General features: G+C 41.6%; 1 protein-coding gene across 1 annotated transcript in view; it reads right to left on the bottom strand.

Moving 5' to 3' along the window:
- Positions 1-17553, bottom strand: part of asic1b (acid-sensing (proton-gated) ion channel 1b) — a gene marked incomplete at its 5' end in the record, with an annotated part of 237810 nt that overhangs the window by 214301 nt on the left and 5956 nt on the right. The window lies entirely within an intron of this gene.

Below are 17553 nucleotides of genomic sequence, written 5' to 3' on the forward strand. Positions count from 1 at the left end.
AGTGCCAAACAAGCCCAAAAGTCGCAACACAGAGCATTGTTTTTGCTCTGTGTTTTGTTTTCACTTTTTCTTTCTTTTTCTGTAAAGCACTTTGAGCTGCATTTATGTCATGAAAGGTGCTATATAAATAAAGTTTATTATATTAAAAGTCGCTTATAAAAAGCTTATAAAAAGCCGACATGGCAACAAAGTGGTTGAAAGCGAAAGTAACTTAATGAAGACGTTCGCTTGTTGTTACCATGGTTGTGGATTGTATACAGTCACTGCATCGCGACAGTGGTGAGTAACACTGTTTATAAGAAAACTAACATCAGGAAAATAACAATTATTTGGTGCGGTTGGTGCGGATCTATAAATAGGATGATATAAGTACCGCGGGTGGATGGCGGATGGATAATGAACTTGTTAACGCGGATTTGGGTGACAAAAAAAACCATCCGCGCATCTCTACCCCGCATCCTCAGATTGTACTACAACAGCTCCATTGAAAGCGTCCTGTACTGTTTGCTATGGAAACTGCACTGCCCGAGAAAATAAAAACCTCCAGTGGGTGGTGCGGTCAGCAGAACGCATAATGGGAGGCAAGTTCCCCTCGCTCCAGGAACTGTACAAGAAGAGGTGCGTAGTCAAAGCTCAGCGCATCATCAAAGACAGGCACCACCTCAGCCACAAACTCTTCAAACCCCTACAACGACCACGGCCGGGCAAAGCAGCCTAACGTAGTATCAAGGGCCAGACCACCAGATTTATGAACAGCTTCGACCCGGCTACCATCAGGTTGAACAAGGCATGACCACCTGTCATCAGGCTGGTCTTGGACTTTTGCTTTCCTCATTGACCCAACTGTGGATCATACCAGTAAAGGAACCTTTTGTGGACTACGTTGTAAAACTTGACACTTGCAGATACTCTGCACCTTAATCATATACAACGCACTGATACTCTTCTTGCACTGATGTCTATGTCATGAACAGTACGTATATACCAGCTGCTATGCTCATGCACCTTATATCTAAACATCATGCACATAATGTTTGGATGGATATGCTATGTGCAAATATGTAGGTACCTTGCTGTCTCTTTTTTGATTCCTTATTTTTTTCCCCTTCCCTTGCCCCCCACATATTCAATGTTGATAGACTTTACATACGATACTGTATTCATCCTGATACCCACTGTTGAAGGCAGGTTGATACTGTGCGTATTCAGTCTCATATTCACTGTTTATAGTCTATACATACAGTATATATTTATATCCATTCATATTCACTGGCACCGGTGTTTGTATATTCATATGTATGCCAATAAGGCATTCAGACCCACTGCAGATGTCTTGTTTAAGTCAAACTATTTGTATTTTATTTTATTTTTTCTTTATCTACTTGGCTTGGCTCTTGACTCTGCTCTTACCTGCACATATCCTGTTTCGCTCGTACTGCTGTTGCTGCTATGACACCTGAATTCCCCCATGGGAAATTATCTTATCATATCTTAATCTTGCAGTTTAATGTTGAATAACGCTTGTCTTGCAGCGAGGCTGGAGCCAGAGTGGAAGCACACACTATACTATGTGTTCTTCCACTGTGTCTTATAACGTGGCTGGAAAGCCATTCTCTCAGCAATTTCTGCACTTAGGAATTGCTATCAGATGAGCCATAGTGTATTATTTAGAGTTAGATATGGTTTTAATTCAGCCAGGAAACAGCACTATCATTATTATGTTTACAGTTGTTCAGTAAAAATGTTGGTGTGTGTCGTCCCCTCTGGGGTGAGTGTGTGTGTGTGTGTGTGTGTGTGTGCGTGCGTGTGCGTGTGCGTGTGCGTGTGCGTGTGTGCGTGTGCGTGTGCGTGTGCGTGTGCGTGTGTGTAGGGAGAGAACCTCATTACAGTAAGTCTGTCCTTTCTACCAAAATTGTTTTGGCTACAAAATATGCAGTAATTCCACATAATGAATTACAGCATTATCCAATCAGACCGTTTTGAAATTGCTCCTTTAACTGTAAGCCAAAGGTGGAAGCCAAACAATAACAAAGTAAAAAGATTATGTGATGATGACGGTAATGAGCTCATCCATACAGTAAATGTCAAAATGATCACTTCTTTTTACCCCCCCCCCCTTTTTTTTGTTTGCCGGGTCGTTGATTTATATAATGTTTTTGCGGGACGGGTTGTGCTCCCGTGCAGGGCGGGCGGGGTGGGTAATAAAAAAACCTGACCCGCGCATAACTAATAAACACGTTGGATGCACCCCCAGACTCTGCGATGGTGGGCAGCGCTCTCTAGTTGTTTCTAAACAGTTTTAACAAAGGAAGCTGGGAGAGTTTGTCCTAGTATCTAGTTGAGTGAAGCGTTTAGAGACTGACTCGTGAGTCTAGGCATGCAGTAAAGCGCCTCGGGTCGGACTCAGCCAGATTACATTTAATAAAAATCATAATAATTCCATTTATGGTACACACGTTTTTTGGTGTGATTCTTTCATTCAGTTATTCATTTTGTTTAAAAGGTCTGTGTTCAGAAGGTCTTATGAATCGTGTTATATACAGTGTATTTTGGTATTGGACATAAATGGTGTCATGTTCAGTTGAGTTGCACTACCACTGCTAACAATTGCAAATAAAGGACTAGTGCCGGCTTATTAGACAAAAAATGTAGGGCATTGAATTGTGATAGGCGTATAAAAATTCAGAGCTTTCCCATTAACTCAGAATGTCTTTTCTCTTTTACAAGATTTGCAGCAACACATTCTCAATGGTTTGTGCTTTTGCCAAACTTCAATTATCATCTTTTAACACAAAGAATGAACCCCCGAAAAAAATATTAAGCACTTCAGGGATGTCCCGTACGTAACAGAGCAAGGGGAACCGTAATCCTCTACAGCTCTAAAACTCCAAAAACTTTCATTTGAATACAATTGTTTTTTTTTTTAAGTTGGCCGGCTGGCAAACAATTTCATCAGGACATGTGGGATTATCATGTAAAACATTAATAGAGAAGCAGAACAATGGAGATTGTCTCTAACAAGAGCCAGAGCAGGGATTTGTTCTGCGGTGTACACCAGGCTTTCTTAGTCATTGGTTCTCGAAGTGGGGTCCAGGTACCCCCAGGAGTCCTTGAGGGGGTTCCAGGGGGTCCCCAGATAAAGTATCAAAATCAGTTGAAACTAGAAAAAGTGCTCCTCGAAGCACAGGTCTCCGCCAGGTCAGGTAGATTATTGTGGCCTCCTGGTGGTGCTATAATAGGCCAATGTGAAAAGGGTGCCATTTCTTATTAGGCCTTGCACGACAATCGGACACTGCATTCATGATTTGAGGCATTTTGTTCCAAAAATGTGGTTTGCTAAATTAGACCTGCTGGTGGCGCTATAACAGGCCAATGTGAAAAGGGTGGCATTTCTTCCTGGGCCAAGTGGGAATCTCTGTGGATAATTTCACGGAAATCTGATGCTGCGTTCATGATTTGAGGCATTTTGTTCAAAATGAACCAATCCTGCAAACTTTGGAAGCCAATCTTAACCAATCAGGATGGAATATGGTAAATCGGACAGATCCGTGATGATCACATGACTATAGAGATACTGTCTACCGATTTGCGTGTTTTTTGGAGAAAATCTGTAGGAGTAATATCCAATAATGTGTTTTACAAAAGTCGGCCTCATGGTGGCGCTATAAAAAGCAGATGTGAAAAATGCAGGGCAGATGTTTTTCCTTGGCCTCTGGGGAGTGTGCGTGCAAAGTTTCACGCAGATCGGTGCAGTTATAGGGAAAAACGTGAATCGGCCTATTATAGCGCCACCATGAGGCTGTTAGGAAAGCTTTCAAGTGGCATTTCTTCCTGGTTCAAGTGGGAATCTACGTGGAAAATGTCACGGAAATCGCATACTTCGTTCATGATTTGAGGCATTGTGTTCAAAATGATCCAATCCTGCAAACTTTGGGAGCCAATCTTAGCCAATCAGGATGGAATCTGGTAAATCGGACAGATCCGTGATGATCACATGACTATAGAGATACTGTGTACTGATTTGCGTGTTTTTGGAGAAAATCTGTAGGAGTCATATCCAAAAATGTGTTTTGCAAAAGTCGGCCTCATGGTGGCGCTATGACAGCCTGATCTGAAAAATGTGGGGCAGAGGTTCTGCTGGGACATCCAGGGAGTGTGTGTGTGCAGTTTCACAGCGACCGGGCCAACGGTGGCGGAGATTAGCTGGTCGCAGACAAGGACGGACACACGGACACACGGACGGACGGACGGACGGACGGGGGGTAAAACATACTCTCTCGCCATGCCTTTCGGCCTGGCGGAGACAACAAATGTGAAAAGTTATCGTAAATATTTACGATACATCTTAAGAACACTTGTCTTGTATGGGAGTCCCTGGCACAAAATATTTTCAGATGGGGGTCTGCGGCAAATATTAATTTGGGGGTCCTTGACATGAAAATGTTTGAGAACCACTGTGACTTACACTGTGCTGCTTCTCACTGTAATTTTAATTGTGTGTTGTGTAACTGACAGCTGTGCTGTACCAGTCGCCATGTGAGGTCCGCACTGGATGAGAGGAGCTCATCACTGAAAGCATCTCCCTTTACACAATCACGTTAATCACTCCTCCATGGCAGGAGACAAATTGTGGCGGCAGAGAATACTTTCAGATTGTTAGGGTATGTTCATAATGCTGTGATTCAAGTCAAGCACGCTCACCACTAACCATGGTGACCATATGAACATCAATCAGCGCTGAATTCAAAGCAAAATGCTGCACCAGCTGGTGCACGTTTTTCTGGTGTAAAGCTTAATTACAATCAAATGTGAGAAACATTTACACACCGAGTTCACTCTAGCACACACACACACACACACACACACACACACACACACACACACACACACACACACACACACACACACACACACACACACACACACACACACACACACACACACACACACACACACACACACACACACACACACACACACACACACACACACACACACACACACACACACACACAACCCCCCCCCCCCTACCTGGTTGCCAGCAAGCATCAACTTCCAGCACCTGCGCATAGCCATTCCCACATTCTAATTAACCTCAATTAACTGTATTGGCCCATCCACAAGTTACAAGAGTCTGGTGACGCCCCCAGTGAGTGACAGGCCATCAGTAGGTACAAAGAACAAAACGGAGCACTAAAATGTAGCACAAGTGACAAGAGGGCCGGCGTCAATCAGTGATACATTTGGGTAGAAAGTACTACTAAATAATTGTATTAATATAATTTGCCATATATTGGAAACTAAAACACTTAACAGTTATTGGATGCATGTTGTCATCATCCACAAAAGTATTTGAATTAAATTGGGACAGAGGTAAACTACAATATTTCCAGCCAGGCCAGTATATCAGCCATCTGACCAGCAAAGCCCACCCTATCAGCTGTGCATTGCTGGTCAGTCCAACCAACCAGCTGGCTGACCAGCTTGACCAGCAGAATTCAGCTTATTGACCAAGCTGACCAACTATACTGACAAACCAGCAAGACCAGCCTGACCAGCTTGTCCAGCCTCCCTGGTAAACCAGCTAAACGAGCCTAAGACCAGCTAAGACTAGTTAAAAATAGCAACCATCTTAGCTGGTCTATGCTGTTTTTTCATCAGGGGTATGCTTCATTTCAACTTTGAAATTACATTATAAATAAAGTGTGGGGTCACAAAAACAATCCTCCTTCAAATGGGGTCCTGTATGTATAAAAGTGTGAGAACCTCTGGTCTACACCAAAGAACATTGATAAGTTGTCCCAAACCTACATGCTTAAGAATTCGGTGTTAAGATTTCACCCAGGCACCGTGGACAGCAACACTGTTCTTAAATCATCCATGCCGTGATTAGAAAAATCTATCAAAAGCAGCGGAGACCACTGCTGCTATCTGAGCTTCTTTAAAACTTTTACTCTTCATTTGGCATGAAGCCAAGAGTGTTATTATAATAAAACACCACAACACAGCCATCTGACACACGTTCGTCACGTTTAGGCTACTCAAGGAGCATACTTCTAATACAAAGTCAGGCTGCACAAACACATTTTCACCCCACAAGTACCATAACTGATCCACAAAACACTGCAATTGGTTTCACAAACATCAAAACATGCCTCCAACGATGCATGCAGTGCGCACAATGCAAAAGAATGCCATAACATGACAACAAGGTTTAATTCAATGACACAAACCTATTCTTTGAGCCACACATCCGGGTTTTTGACCAATAAGCACCTTAGTTTGACCCGTATTCGGGACAGCTGATGGTTTTGCGGGCCAAACAAAGAAGGACATGACGTATGTGTGTAGGCAGAAGAATATAGCAAGCAACTGCACCATATAACTGCACACATCACATTTGAATTTATGACTAGTGCAACCAACAGCTCCATTGTGCACAATGATCCAAACTGAAACAGACATGACAAGTCACAGTTCTAAAAAAATCTGTGTGATTAAGACTACTGAATATTTATCTGCTCGGCGGCAGGCAGCATCATTAACCATTACTTGTACCTTGGGCTGCTGCGGGGCGAATTGTTCAATCATAATAAACCAAGCATGGCCTTTGCGCTCTGGGGATGAAAGCGCTCATTGCCATGCATGTCCAATGAGTTCAGCATGTCACTGTGGACATGCATCAGGGACAGGTGACCGTGAGTCAGTGAAGTAGTTTTCAGGCGACGCAAATCAGAAAAAGGCCGATCAGATAACTGGTGGGTAGATTGAGCACATTTGTGCTCTTGCGCGTAACTTTGGAGCCGAGTCGCCAATGCCCATGTAAACAGGAAATGCACCGGATCCAGCGTGCACCGCTGTGCTGCGTGCATTGGGTTAATTGATTACATTATTCATAATGCACAAAATCCTCCCCAAACAAACCATTTTTAGATCAACAACATTACAACAGACACATTATGCAAAAAAGTTTTAAAGGAGAATTCCGGACATTTTAAGTGTTATCTTTGATGTGTCGTTACTCACCTACCGACGTAAAAAGTGGTGTTGTTTTTTTCCAGAGATTCCCCTGTCGTCATTTTTTCAACCCCCTCCGTTGTCATAATGGGAGCGCGTGGCTTAGGGAAATTCGTCTATTATAACCGATGCAAAGTTATTTTTTTCTCGACTACTACTCATTGTAGAGTCTCATGATAGTCAAACATGCGCTGAAAGTTCCTGAGAGGCTAGCGCTACTGCCGAACGATTTAACACTGGTTGCTTGTTTCTCTACCTGGCAACACCAAGTTGCCAGGTTCTGGAGAGAAACAAGCAACCAGTGTTAAATCGTCGGTAGGTGAGTAACGACACATCAAAGATAACACTTAAAATGTCCGGTATTCTCCTTTAATGCGTTGATTGAAGATGGTAAAACTTCTCCCATACATAACATTTTCACCCCAGAACCCTAGGGTATGCTGTCTGTAGCCCTCTCAGCCCCTACTTCCCACGGCCTTGTGATGCAATGTAACTTCTTTACAAACTGATGTACACAAGCTTCAACCAGAGGTGACTAGCCAATGTGAAAAATAACTGGATTTGGAGGGGAGAATGAGGTTATCAAATATGTATTTGCTAATGTGTCAGAATACCCAGGCTCATTATCTCCAGCTAAACTGCTCAAAGAAGTTCTAGGCATAGATAGGGACATCTTGATTGACTGATTTCTCAAAACCTGACCTGAACCTCTGTGTCATCAAGTCTTACTTCTAAGACTCTGTTGAGGTCCTTCGTTGGAACAGGGAAGCTTGTCCCCTGCATTTAAAGGAGTCGGAATTGCGGTTATTTCCTGACTATGCACCAAGTAGAAGTAGTGGTGTGATTTTTTTTTTGCGAGTTTTAAAGCTGTATGCCGTTGAGGCAGTGAGGCTACATCCAGCCTGGAGGGATGATTGCTCTGCAATTGGCTAGTTCATTGTTACGCCATCCAGCCTAATGTAACTGTTCTCTGGCATCTTCTTTTCGTGATATTAGGAAATGTCTGAGCCAACACTTGCCCAAAAGCACTACATGCTCTGTCTGGACTGACTTGAACTTGGTTCTCTGGATAGATAACTGTCGGATTTTCTCCAGGTCTCACTTCCACCCAGTCTCAACTCAAGTATTCGACACGCTTGAGTGACACACATCAAATGTATGATACAAAGTATTGCAAAATTATTGTGTGTGTGTGTGTGTGTGTGTGTGTGTGTGTGTGTGTGTGTGTGTGTGTGTGTGTGTGTGTGTGTGTGTGTGTGTGTGTGTGTGTGTGTGGACTTGCGACGACAGCAGCATGCTACATGCGAAGAAATTAGTGGTGTATTGTGTGTGTACTGATGCATGTGAATGTGTGGTGTGTGTATAACATCTCACATATTATCTGCATCTCTACTGGTTTCTGAAATGGCCCTGGGACATTCGAGATTCCGGGGAACTGTACACAGATCAGCAGATCAGTGGGAACTGCAGAACGGCTGCCCCTGGGGATGGGGGTGCCCCATCCCCAGGGGCAGCCGAGACTCCCGGATCCGCGCTGGAGGCCCCCAACGAACTGGCACGAGACGCTGAGATGGCAATGGGACTTTCAAGCCTTTGCGCACGCACCACAGGCTGCGTTGAACGCCTCTACTTAGTTGGAACACTCTGAGCACCCCACCTCACGTCTAAAATACAGTTTTTGTCCAGAAAAGAAAATATATCACCAGAAGGAAAAATCTAGCCTGGTAAACCCTCCCTCCGGAAATCTCATTTCTATTTGATTCCTGGAGTGAGTCTGGCCTGATCCGCCTTTCTGCAATATTGGCTGTGTATGCCAAACGGCCGAGCCTATCAGCGTCGTCGCTCATTGTTCTGTGATTGACAGCTTACGTTGGCCAATCAGGTGGCGAGTTCGAGTGAGCCCAAAACACGAACGGCAGCCATCTTTTTCTTGTGCGGCCAATTCTCCGCTATTTTTTTACTTCAAAAAGCTCTCTAACTTCTATTTTGAGGCACGGAATTTACTTATAAGATATCGTTTGGATAGAATTTAGTTGTTTAACTTCATATATGTGGTCAATTAATCATGACAAAGCCTATTTAAAAATAAAAAATTAGAGAACCGGTAGGGGCAGGCAGTGACACCATTGTATCCGAAAAAGGCAACCCATTTTGGGTATGGCTGTCTCAAAAGTCCCGTGGCGTCACATTAAGACTGGTGAACTGCTGATTGGCTGAAGGGGAAAAATTATCATTGGCTGAAGGGGTTGTCAGTCAACGGTATTACTCCCACCCAACTCCAGCACAGCCAATATTGCAGAAAGGCGGATCAGGCCAGACTCACTCCTGAAATCAAATGGAAATGAGATTTCCGGAGGGAGGGTTTACCAGGCTAGGAAAAATCTGGTCAATAGAAAAATTCCATTGACCAGATCTGTAGAGGGCGCAGTGGAGTAACAAAAAGAAATCCAATGAATGCAGCCATAAAATTATGGTTTCCTTATTCAGAAAAGATAGTTGACCTTTTCTAATAACTACATCACTGTGTAACTACATTTTCAGACAAGTATTTGTCACAATGTTATTTGTGATGCTATGTATGCTGTATGCAATTCAGAGATATTGCCACTAATTTCGTGGCGAATGTGTGGATTTGGTAAAGTTATAAGTCTGGAAAGTGGAAACATAATTATTTCCATACTTATCCAGACAGACCTGGAAATGACTCAAATCAAATTCCCTACTTTTCCATACTTCTGTAGGAACCCTGTATTGTGTCCTCCTCGTCCCCATCCTCAGTTAAGCGCCCACCCATACTCATTTCCACCCTAATAAAAAGAGATTCTTTGTGTGCTCATGTCTGAGAGAGAGACTCAGGGGAGAGATTCAGGCTGAGATGTACTGTAACATGAATTCTGAACTCTGCTTTCGAATGGTACATGGTCCTTTTCATCGCTCTGGGTTTCCCTAAGAATACAGCACCCTGCTCTACAGCAGCCCTACAGTACATTACCAAATGACCATCCATCCATGATCATTAATATACAGTACAAATATCCTCCCATTTCTATACAGTATGTTAAGGTTTCTTTCTGTATGTCGCATATATGTTAGGTCTACGACACTAGATTGGTGTTGCTTGCTGAAAGGAACTGATTTTCAAGCTAGAAACACATTGCATTACAAGCAACAAAGTCATGCGAAGGTGTATCGGTATCTATATTAACCCATTAAGACCCGAGTCTGATTCTACACCTTCTAAATCCTAACCTACGTTTTCTGAAAAACTTAAAGTTTTTTATTCAAATTATTATTATTTTTAAAATCATGTTGCTTTATCGTTGTTTTCGGGTGGAAACCTTGTATGTCCAAAACCAATCCTTTTTTATTATTATTTGAAAAACATTTTAAAATAGTGAAAATAGCCGATCTGCAAGTGCACAACGCCTCGCGTCGCGAGTCGTTGTGTGCTTGTATATCTGCTATTTTCACTACAGTGCTTTTGTGCGACACTCTTGTATAGTGAAGCAGAACTTTAATTTACAAAAAGACATACAAATTTGAAACTTGGAGATACAAGGTTTCTGCCCAACAGTGACGATAACAGTAACAACTAAAATGACATGATGCTTTCTTGGATTTAAAGTACCATGTGAACACATTTTCTTTTCTTTCTTTTTTTTAAAGAAGATAATTGGCTAAAAAGTTTGAGAGTGATTCTTCTACAGCTGTCCATGCTAAAAAAAACATTTAACAATTATTGGCGGGGGAAAAAGGTCTTTGTGCAGCACACATACACAGTTTAAGTGGTACTGAATTTGAAGCTCAACAAAAGCAAATTCATCCTAGTGTATGACGGAGGACAATTTCACGATACATTTAAATCTCTGCAATACGATTATTCTGAGTAGTTTGTTATCACGATAAACGATAATGACAATTATCGTCCCATCCCTAACCCCAGCATTATCTGATAACATTCCAACTAACCCCAGCATTATCTGATAACATTCCAACTAACCCCAGCATTATCTGATAACATTGCAACTAACCACAGAATGATCTGGAAAACATTCTAACTAACCACATAATTATCTGGAAACCATTCCAACTAACCACATCATTACCTGTGGAAAACATTCCAACTAACCACAGCAATATCTGCTGTGGTTAGCTACAAATAGTTTTATGGGTGCACAGCTGCTAACAACCGCGCATTACAAACAAATCAAGGCAAGCAACATTGCAAAAGTGTCAATATGGAGTAACAGTTTACAAATGAGGGTCAATTTGTGAAATTATGGGTGTAACTTTACCTTCTCAGAGTTGAATTCATGATTTTGTAGTGTAGAAGTGTGCCTAGTTTTTAAGGAGGTGTCTGTGAATATGTCGCTACAACATTTGGATTAGGACATGGAGTGAAGATTACATGTAGGTCAAGGCAGTCAAGGCAGTCAAGGCAAGTTTCCAGCTTGGTCTCATTTAAGGTTTAATTCTGTGAGCTGATACAGTATGCATCATAGAAAAACATATTACTAAGACAATTGTATATGTGCAGAAATATCATGTTCAGAAGCAGAGATACGCACTACTTACTGGCTTGGCTTCCGGTTAAGTTCCGCATCACATACAAACTACTCCTCCTCACCTATAAAGCTCTCCATGCCCTAGCCCCAGGGTACCTCTCGGACCTCCTCGACAATTTCATCCCAGAGCGGGACCTGAGGTCTTCCAACTCGGGGCTTCTCACCACCCCTCGTAGCAACAGACGGACCCTTGGCGACAGAGCTTTCAGCGTGGCAGCCCCTGACCTCTGGAACTCTCTCCCAATGGAGATTCGCCAGATGCCAACATTGGACTCCTTCAAGTCCGCACTGAAGAGACATCTATTTACCCAGGCTTTTGGCAATTAATTTGTTATTTTGTGTACTGTAAAGCGTCCTTGGGTTCCTGAAAGGCGCTATATAAATCCAAGTTATTACTATTATTATTATTATTACTTTGTCACGACATGAAGGCTTCAGATGTCAACCTCTGAATTTACCTTGATCTGATAATGGTATACTTTTATTATTGTGGTATACTTTTACTTCTCAACATTTTTATCCCGCGATTTTTCTAACCCATTTTTTTTCACCCGGTGCCAATTTCCTAAGTGATCCTGGGCGCTACACCAGCCCTACATAGTCCATGAGCCAGAGCCCCAAAATTGAGCAATTATCATCGAAAGAGTGGGCAAAACAAAACCTATATTAAATTGTTCAGAGGGTCAATACGAGTAAATAAATGTATGATAACCTCACCACAGGAGCAGCTTTTTCATGGTTATCACACATTTTGTAATTTTCCCCATACGTACATGACAGGTCAAAAAATGACAACATTTTAAAAAGAGTTATCATAATGAAACTTCCTGAGTTGATTACTTACATGAAGACAATGATTTATCGTATTACAAGTTTTCTGAAATTGTATATTTAAATATGCAAATTAGGCATTTAGTCCATGAGCCAGAGCCCCAAAATTGAGCAGATATTGAATATTCCCTCGTTAAAAACCTTTGAATCCAACATCTTAACAAAATGAAATAAGTATGTTGACTCTGGCTTTGTCCAATGTTGATTCTGGAAAGTTATGCAAATTTGGGCATATTTTCCTATGCCTAATTTGCATATTTAAATATACAATTTCAGAAAACTTGTAATACGATAAATCATCGTCTTCATGTAAGTAATCAACTCAGGCAGTTTCATTATGATAACTCTTTTTAAAATGTTATCATTTTTTGACCTGTCATGTACGTATGGGGAAAATTACAAAATGTGTGATAACCATGAAAAAGCTGCTCCTGTGGTGAGGTTATCGTACATTTATATACTCGTATTGACCCTCTGAACAATTTAATATAGGTTTGGTTTTGCCCACTCTTTCGATAATAATTGCTCAATTTTGGGGCTCTGGCTCATGGACTAACACCAGCGCTCCACCCCACAGCCTGGGGAGGCCAGGGCCGAGCTCATGCTTCTTTGTGGTATACTTTTAATATTGTTTTGCGCACATGCAGTCGCAAGGACTCGAGGGAGTGTGGTGCCCGCCGTCGAGTAGTTCGGATATCCAGTCGTCCAGAACTGCCGATACAACTGTCCATATACTGTATGGGTATTCCAATATATGGGCACATGTTGATGACATCAGGGATCTCCATATATGGGTATAAATGGGACACAGGTAGACAGGTACAACAGGTACTCTGACAAAGCCCCCAAAACTATGACTCAGACATATTGGTCGGATCGGCAGTGCGACATAGGTGTGAGGGCCACATGGCAGCCCGACTATAGATGTGAGGCGGAGGGCAACTTAGATCGCATATCACCAATTTTTAACAGCCACAACTCACGATATGAGAATAGCAAGTATCGCCGAAGCCGATTGGATGTCCCTAGGGATCCCATAAAACCTTGAATGTTTACTACTTCAAATTTCCCTGGGTCAAATATCGACTGGGCACATATTGACACATCGTAAACATTTATCTTTTGTCATTGATTTCATTAACATTAAAATATAATTGTGTTTTCAACTCTGGTTACGCAAGACACAAACAAATATAATATGATCTGCTGCTACTGCAATGTTTCTTCATGGCCTGCTACAAACAGAATGGAAGAAAATATTCACGGCGTGTCACTGTATGCACTGTAATTTCAAATGAGGAATACAGCCTTTACTCTCAAATGGGCTCATCATTCTGGAGGTAGGTGGCAATCATTTTGCACTCCACATTAAATGACTACCGGTATGTTGGTGAATGCAGTGTGAGGAGGAAGATTGGCACTATTGTTATAGGCAAGGATAGCAGGGAGTTCTACAAAATGTTGTCATTAAATAGTAACCTGGAAAACAGGGAGGGTTGTACATTAGAGTGACACCAAATGTCAAGCAGTAACAAGAGGCAAAATGAGCTATTGGTAATATTTGATACTTGTTCAAAAGATGATATTATTAATTTTATAAAAAAGGGTATTTATTTATATTCAACTAGTCATACTCGGGGTTGTGCTCACTCAAAGTATTAAGTGCTCTAGATCTGTTCACTTCCATGTGGGACAAAAACAGTTAAACTTTCAGGACTGCTCCGCAGTTTCCTTTATCTCCAAAATGCCTATTCAAAGGCAACATTCCATACAAAGTTTGATGTGGTGTTACGTGTTAATGGCATTGATTGAGCACAGCTGGTGAGACAGACAGTGTGGGGGAGAGAGTTGTTAAGAGTGACGATCGCAGGCCAGGTGCTGTTGGAGCTTCAGGATCATGCGGAGCGACATGGATATGATCTTAACTTCAATCCCCCTCTGCCAAATCCCGCTGTCATTCAGTCATATCATTTCATCACAGTGCACGTGTAAACTCTGCGTGCTAGTGCTATGAAGATGATATCCAAAACGTCCTCCCGTTTATAAAACACAGTGGGCTGTAAATGTAAAAAGTTTGCAGCGTGTATGTGTTCTACCGTTCTGTCTGTGTGGCCGTTTGTAGCCAGTCGCTAGAGATGATCCCATAGCTTGCAGGGCTGTAACCTTGGCGACGACAGATCCCATAGCCATAACTCAAAATCTCCGGCGTTTACTAAAAAACGATAATAAACAACTTACATTTTGGGAAAGTGAAAAACGGGCATCGTGGTTGTGTGCATAATTATACAAATGGCCAATGGTCGTATGCAAGTTCAGATCAATTGCTCAAGCCACAGAGGAGAACCATGTGGAACAGACAGGTTTTGATGACAGAGGTTTCCTTATTATATAGTAGGATAGGATAGCAGGATACAGTAGGATATACAACCAAGGTCTAGGTCTAGGACTTATTAACACCATAATACTTTATAATTGTAATTTCATAATTTTGTCTGCACTCCTATTTATTTTTTGTAACTGTACCTTTGAACATGAATGCAGTGGACATTTGTCCACTGCATTCACCCATCCTAACTACAGTGTTAGGACTCGAAGTGGGAACTATTAATACAGTGCCCGGGGAGCAGTTTGGGCTCTTGCTCAGGGACTCTTCGACACAAGCTGGGCAGACCAGAGGGGCGGACCAAGGCCCTTCTAATTCCCAGATGGTATCTATTCAGCGATGGATGCCCCATTATGCCTCATTATGTCAAAGGTATAAAGACCTCCACTAACAGAATGGCTTCACATGGACATTAGAAGACCCCTGGTAGACTGTGTAAACATAGTGACATCAGAATACTCTACCTAAGTGCCTTACCATTGACTATCCCTTCAAGGTCCTGTTAACGTTTCCCTCTGACTTAAAGAGATTATGCTAATAAGTAAAGACAGGGAAACCGGCTGTAATTTCCTTTCCTTTCAGATACATGGGCGCTATCAGTAGTCAATAAGTAATAACATAGCTGTAACAGCACATAAGATGAATAATACAGTAATTACTGCAACTGACTGGTGTGTTGGCAATTTTTACTCCACACCTTTATAAGAGAAATGAATATGCACTCTATAGTTTACTAAAATATTAAGAAGTTTGGCAAGCCACACTGCACGAAACCAAATATTGACAGAATTTTTCTCAGTTAGGTCAAACTGAGGCTAAATCTCAGATAAAAAAAATATAAACCCAGCTCAGTAGCCGCTGTCCCCGTTGGGACTGCATCACCACCTTGTCATGTTTTTTTATTCTACTAGAAAGACACAGCTTGTTGTGGCTGATTCCTTAACTTAATTGAATTGTATCCCTAGTCTCCGTCTTATAAGGAGCACATAGCTGCCAGGAGAGCACTTAAGACGCTGCATGCACTCACATCCCCTAGTCAGGAGGCTTTTCTTTAACCCATTGAGACCTGAGGCCGATTCTACAAATGCCTTCTAAATGAGTAGTTCTCAAACATTTTCATGTCAAGGACCCCCAAAATGATATGTATTTGGCCGCGGACCCTTCCCCCCCCCCCCCCCCCCCCATCTGAAAATGTTTTGTGCCCTGGACCCCTAGAAGAGAAGATTTGTGTTCAAAATTCAAAGTTATTCAAAAACACTTTTTTTTTTTAAATCTCCAAAATAGCAGATGTACAAGCTTGCAGCACTGCACGAAGTGAAGCACTGTGAGCTTGAAGATCTGCTATTTTTGAGAACCACTTTTCTAAATCGTAAGAGTTTTCTGAAAATGTTGCTATATATATATATATATATATACATATATATTAGCTATATATATATATTTTACCTAAAATGTAAAATGGCACAGATGCTTTACCGGTTTTAATGGATTAAACCGATACAATCACAACAATATGGGTGGAATTTTTATATTGCCCCGCCACTACTCCCCAAAGCAATCACTGCACACTCATTACGTGGGGTGGGGGGGGACCAAATTGGATTATGGGCCACGAGCACTTACATTTTCCGAAGGGGACTAAAAGGAGTTAAGGAGCATCTGTATCTTCTTGTCACCTCACAAGGGAACAGAGTAAATAAAGATAACCAGTGATTTTCAGTGGGGTCTTCGACAATAGCATATGTAGTCATTGAACCGAATTCAGTTAAGACTTCATAGCCCAAGCGCAGTAGATTAGAAAACTCCTATCTTCTGTAACGTCTCTTACACAATGTTAAAGGTCATTACACACCGGCGAATATGCGAATATACGCAAAATTCGGACTCGTTCCGAATAATTAAAAGACGCTTTTTCGCTTCGCTTTTTCGCTCCATGTAAGCTTGCATTGACTTTATAAGGTTTTTTAAAAAAAACATATTATTCGCATGAAAAAAATCGCCCCGGTGTGTAAGGAACTTTATACTTATCCTTTCTACAGTCCCTTGACTTGATTAGGTGTCGATACCTCAGGCCACGTGACAAAACAAGGATCACATCTTGGTGTTATCTCAGTTAAACACCCAATTACCACTAATTGTGATTATACAATTGTGTGTGGGTTGGATTGTTTGCTCAATGTCCTTGAAAATGACTAAATGCTGTCGCTTCCTTTGGACAAAATAAAATAATTAATTGTTTGAAACTGTAACTTTAACAGGGAGACAAACTGAGACCTGGGTCTTTTTTACAGAAGTGCCATGTAAATGCATACAAATTACACACATACATTTTAAAACAAGAGTATAAAAATAAAAGCATAAAAAGTGGTATTAGATATTAGTCATAGATAACGTCTTAACACATTTACAGATAATTATTCGCTGAATGTCCCAAAATAATTCCTTTATGATGCACCTGGCTGTGACACAATCATTATGCAATTATTGTTAAGATAGTAGAAATGAAAACCGTGGCAGCTAAGATTGGCAATACAATTATGTGAACCCAGAAAATCTCCATGTCTCTAAGTGATATGCAATGTCACAAACCAACCCAACAATAGGAGCAAAATATTGAGGTAGCACATTACACACAGTCAAGAATAGATGATACATCACCCGAATACCAACTCAAAATTGCCTACTTATGTGTCTCCTCTCCAGTTGTATTCTCTTCAGCACACAGCAATCACACTATAAATGCAAATGTACAAATGC

Source organism: Gymnoscopelus braueri (genome assembly GCF_963280865.1).
Source record: "Gymnoscopelus braueri genome assembly, chromosome: 3".
NCBI classification, from domain to species: domain Eukaryota; kingdom Metazoa; phylum Chordata; class Actinopteri; order Myctophiformes; family Myctophidae; genus Gymnoscopelus; species Gymnoscopelus braueri.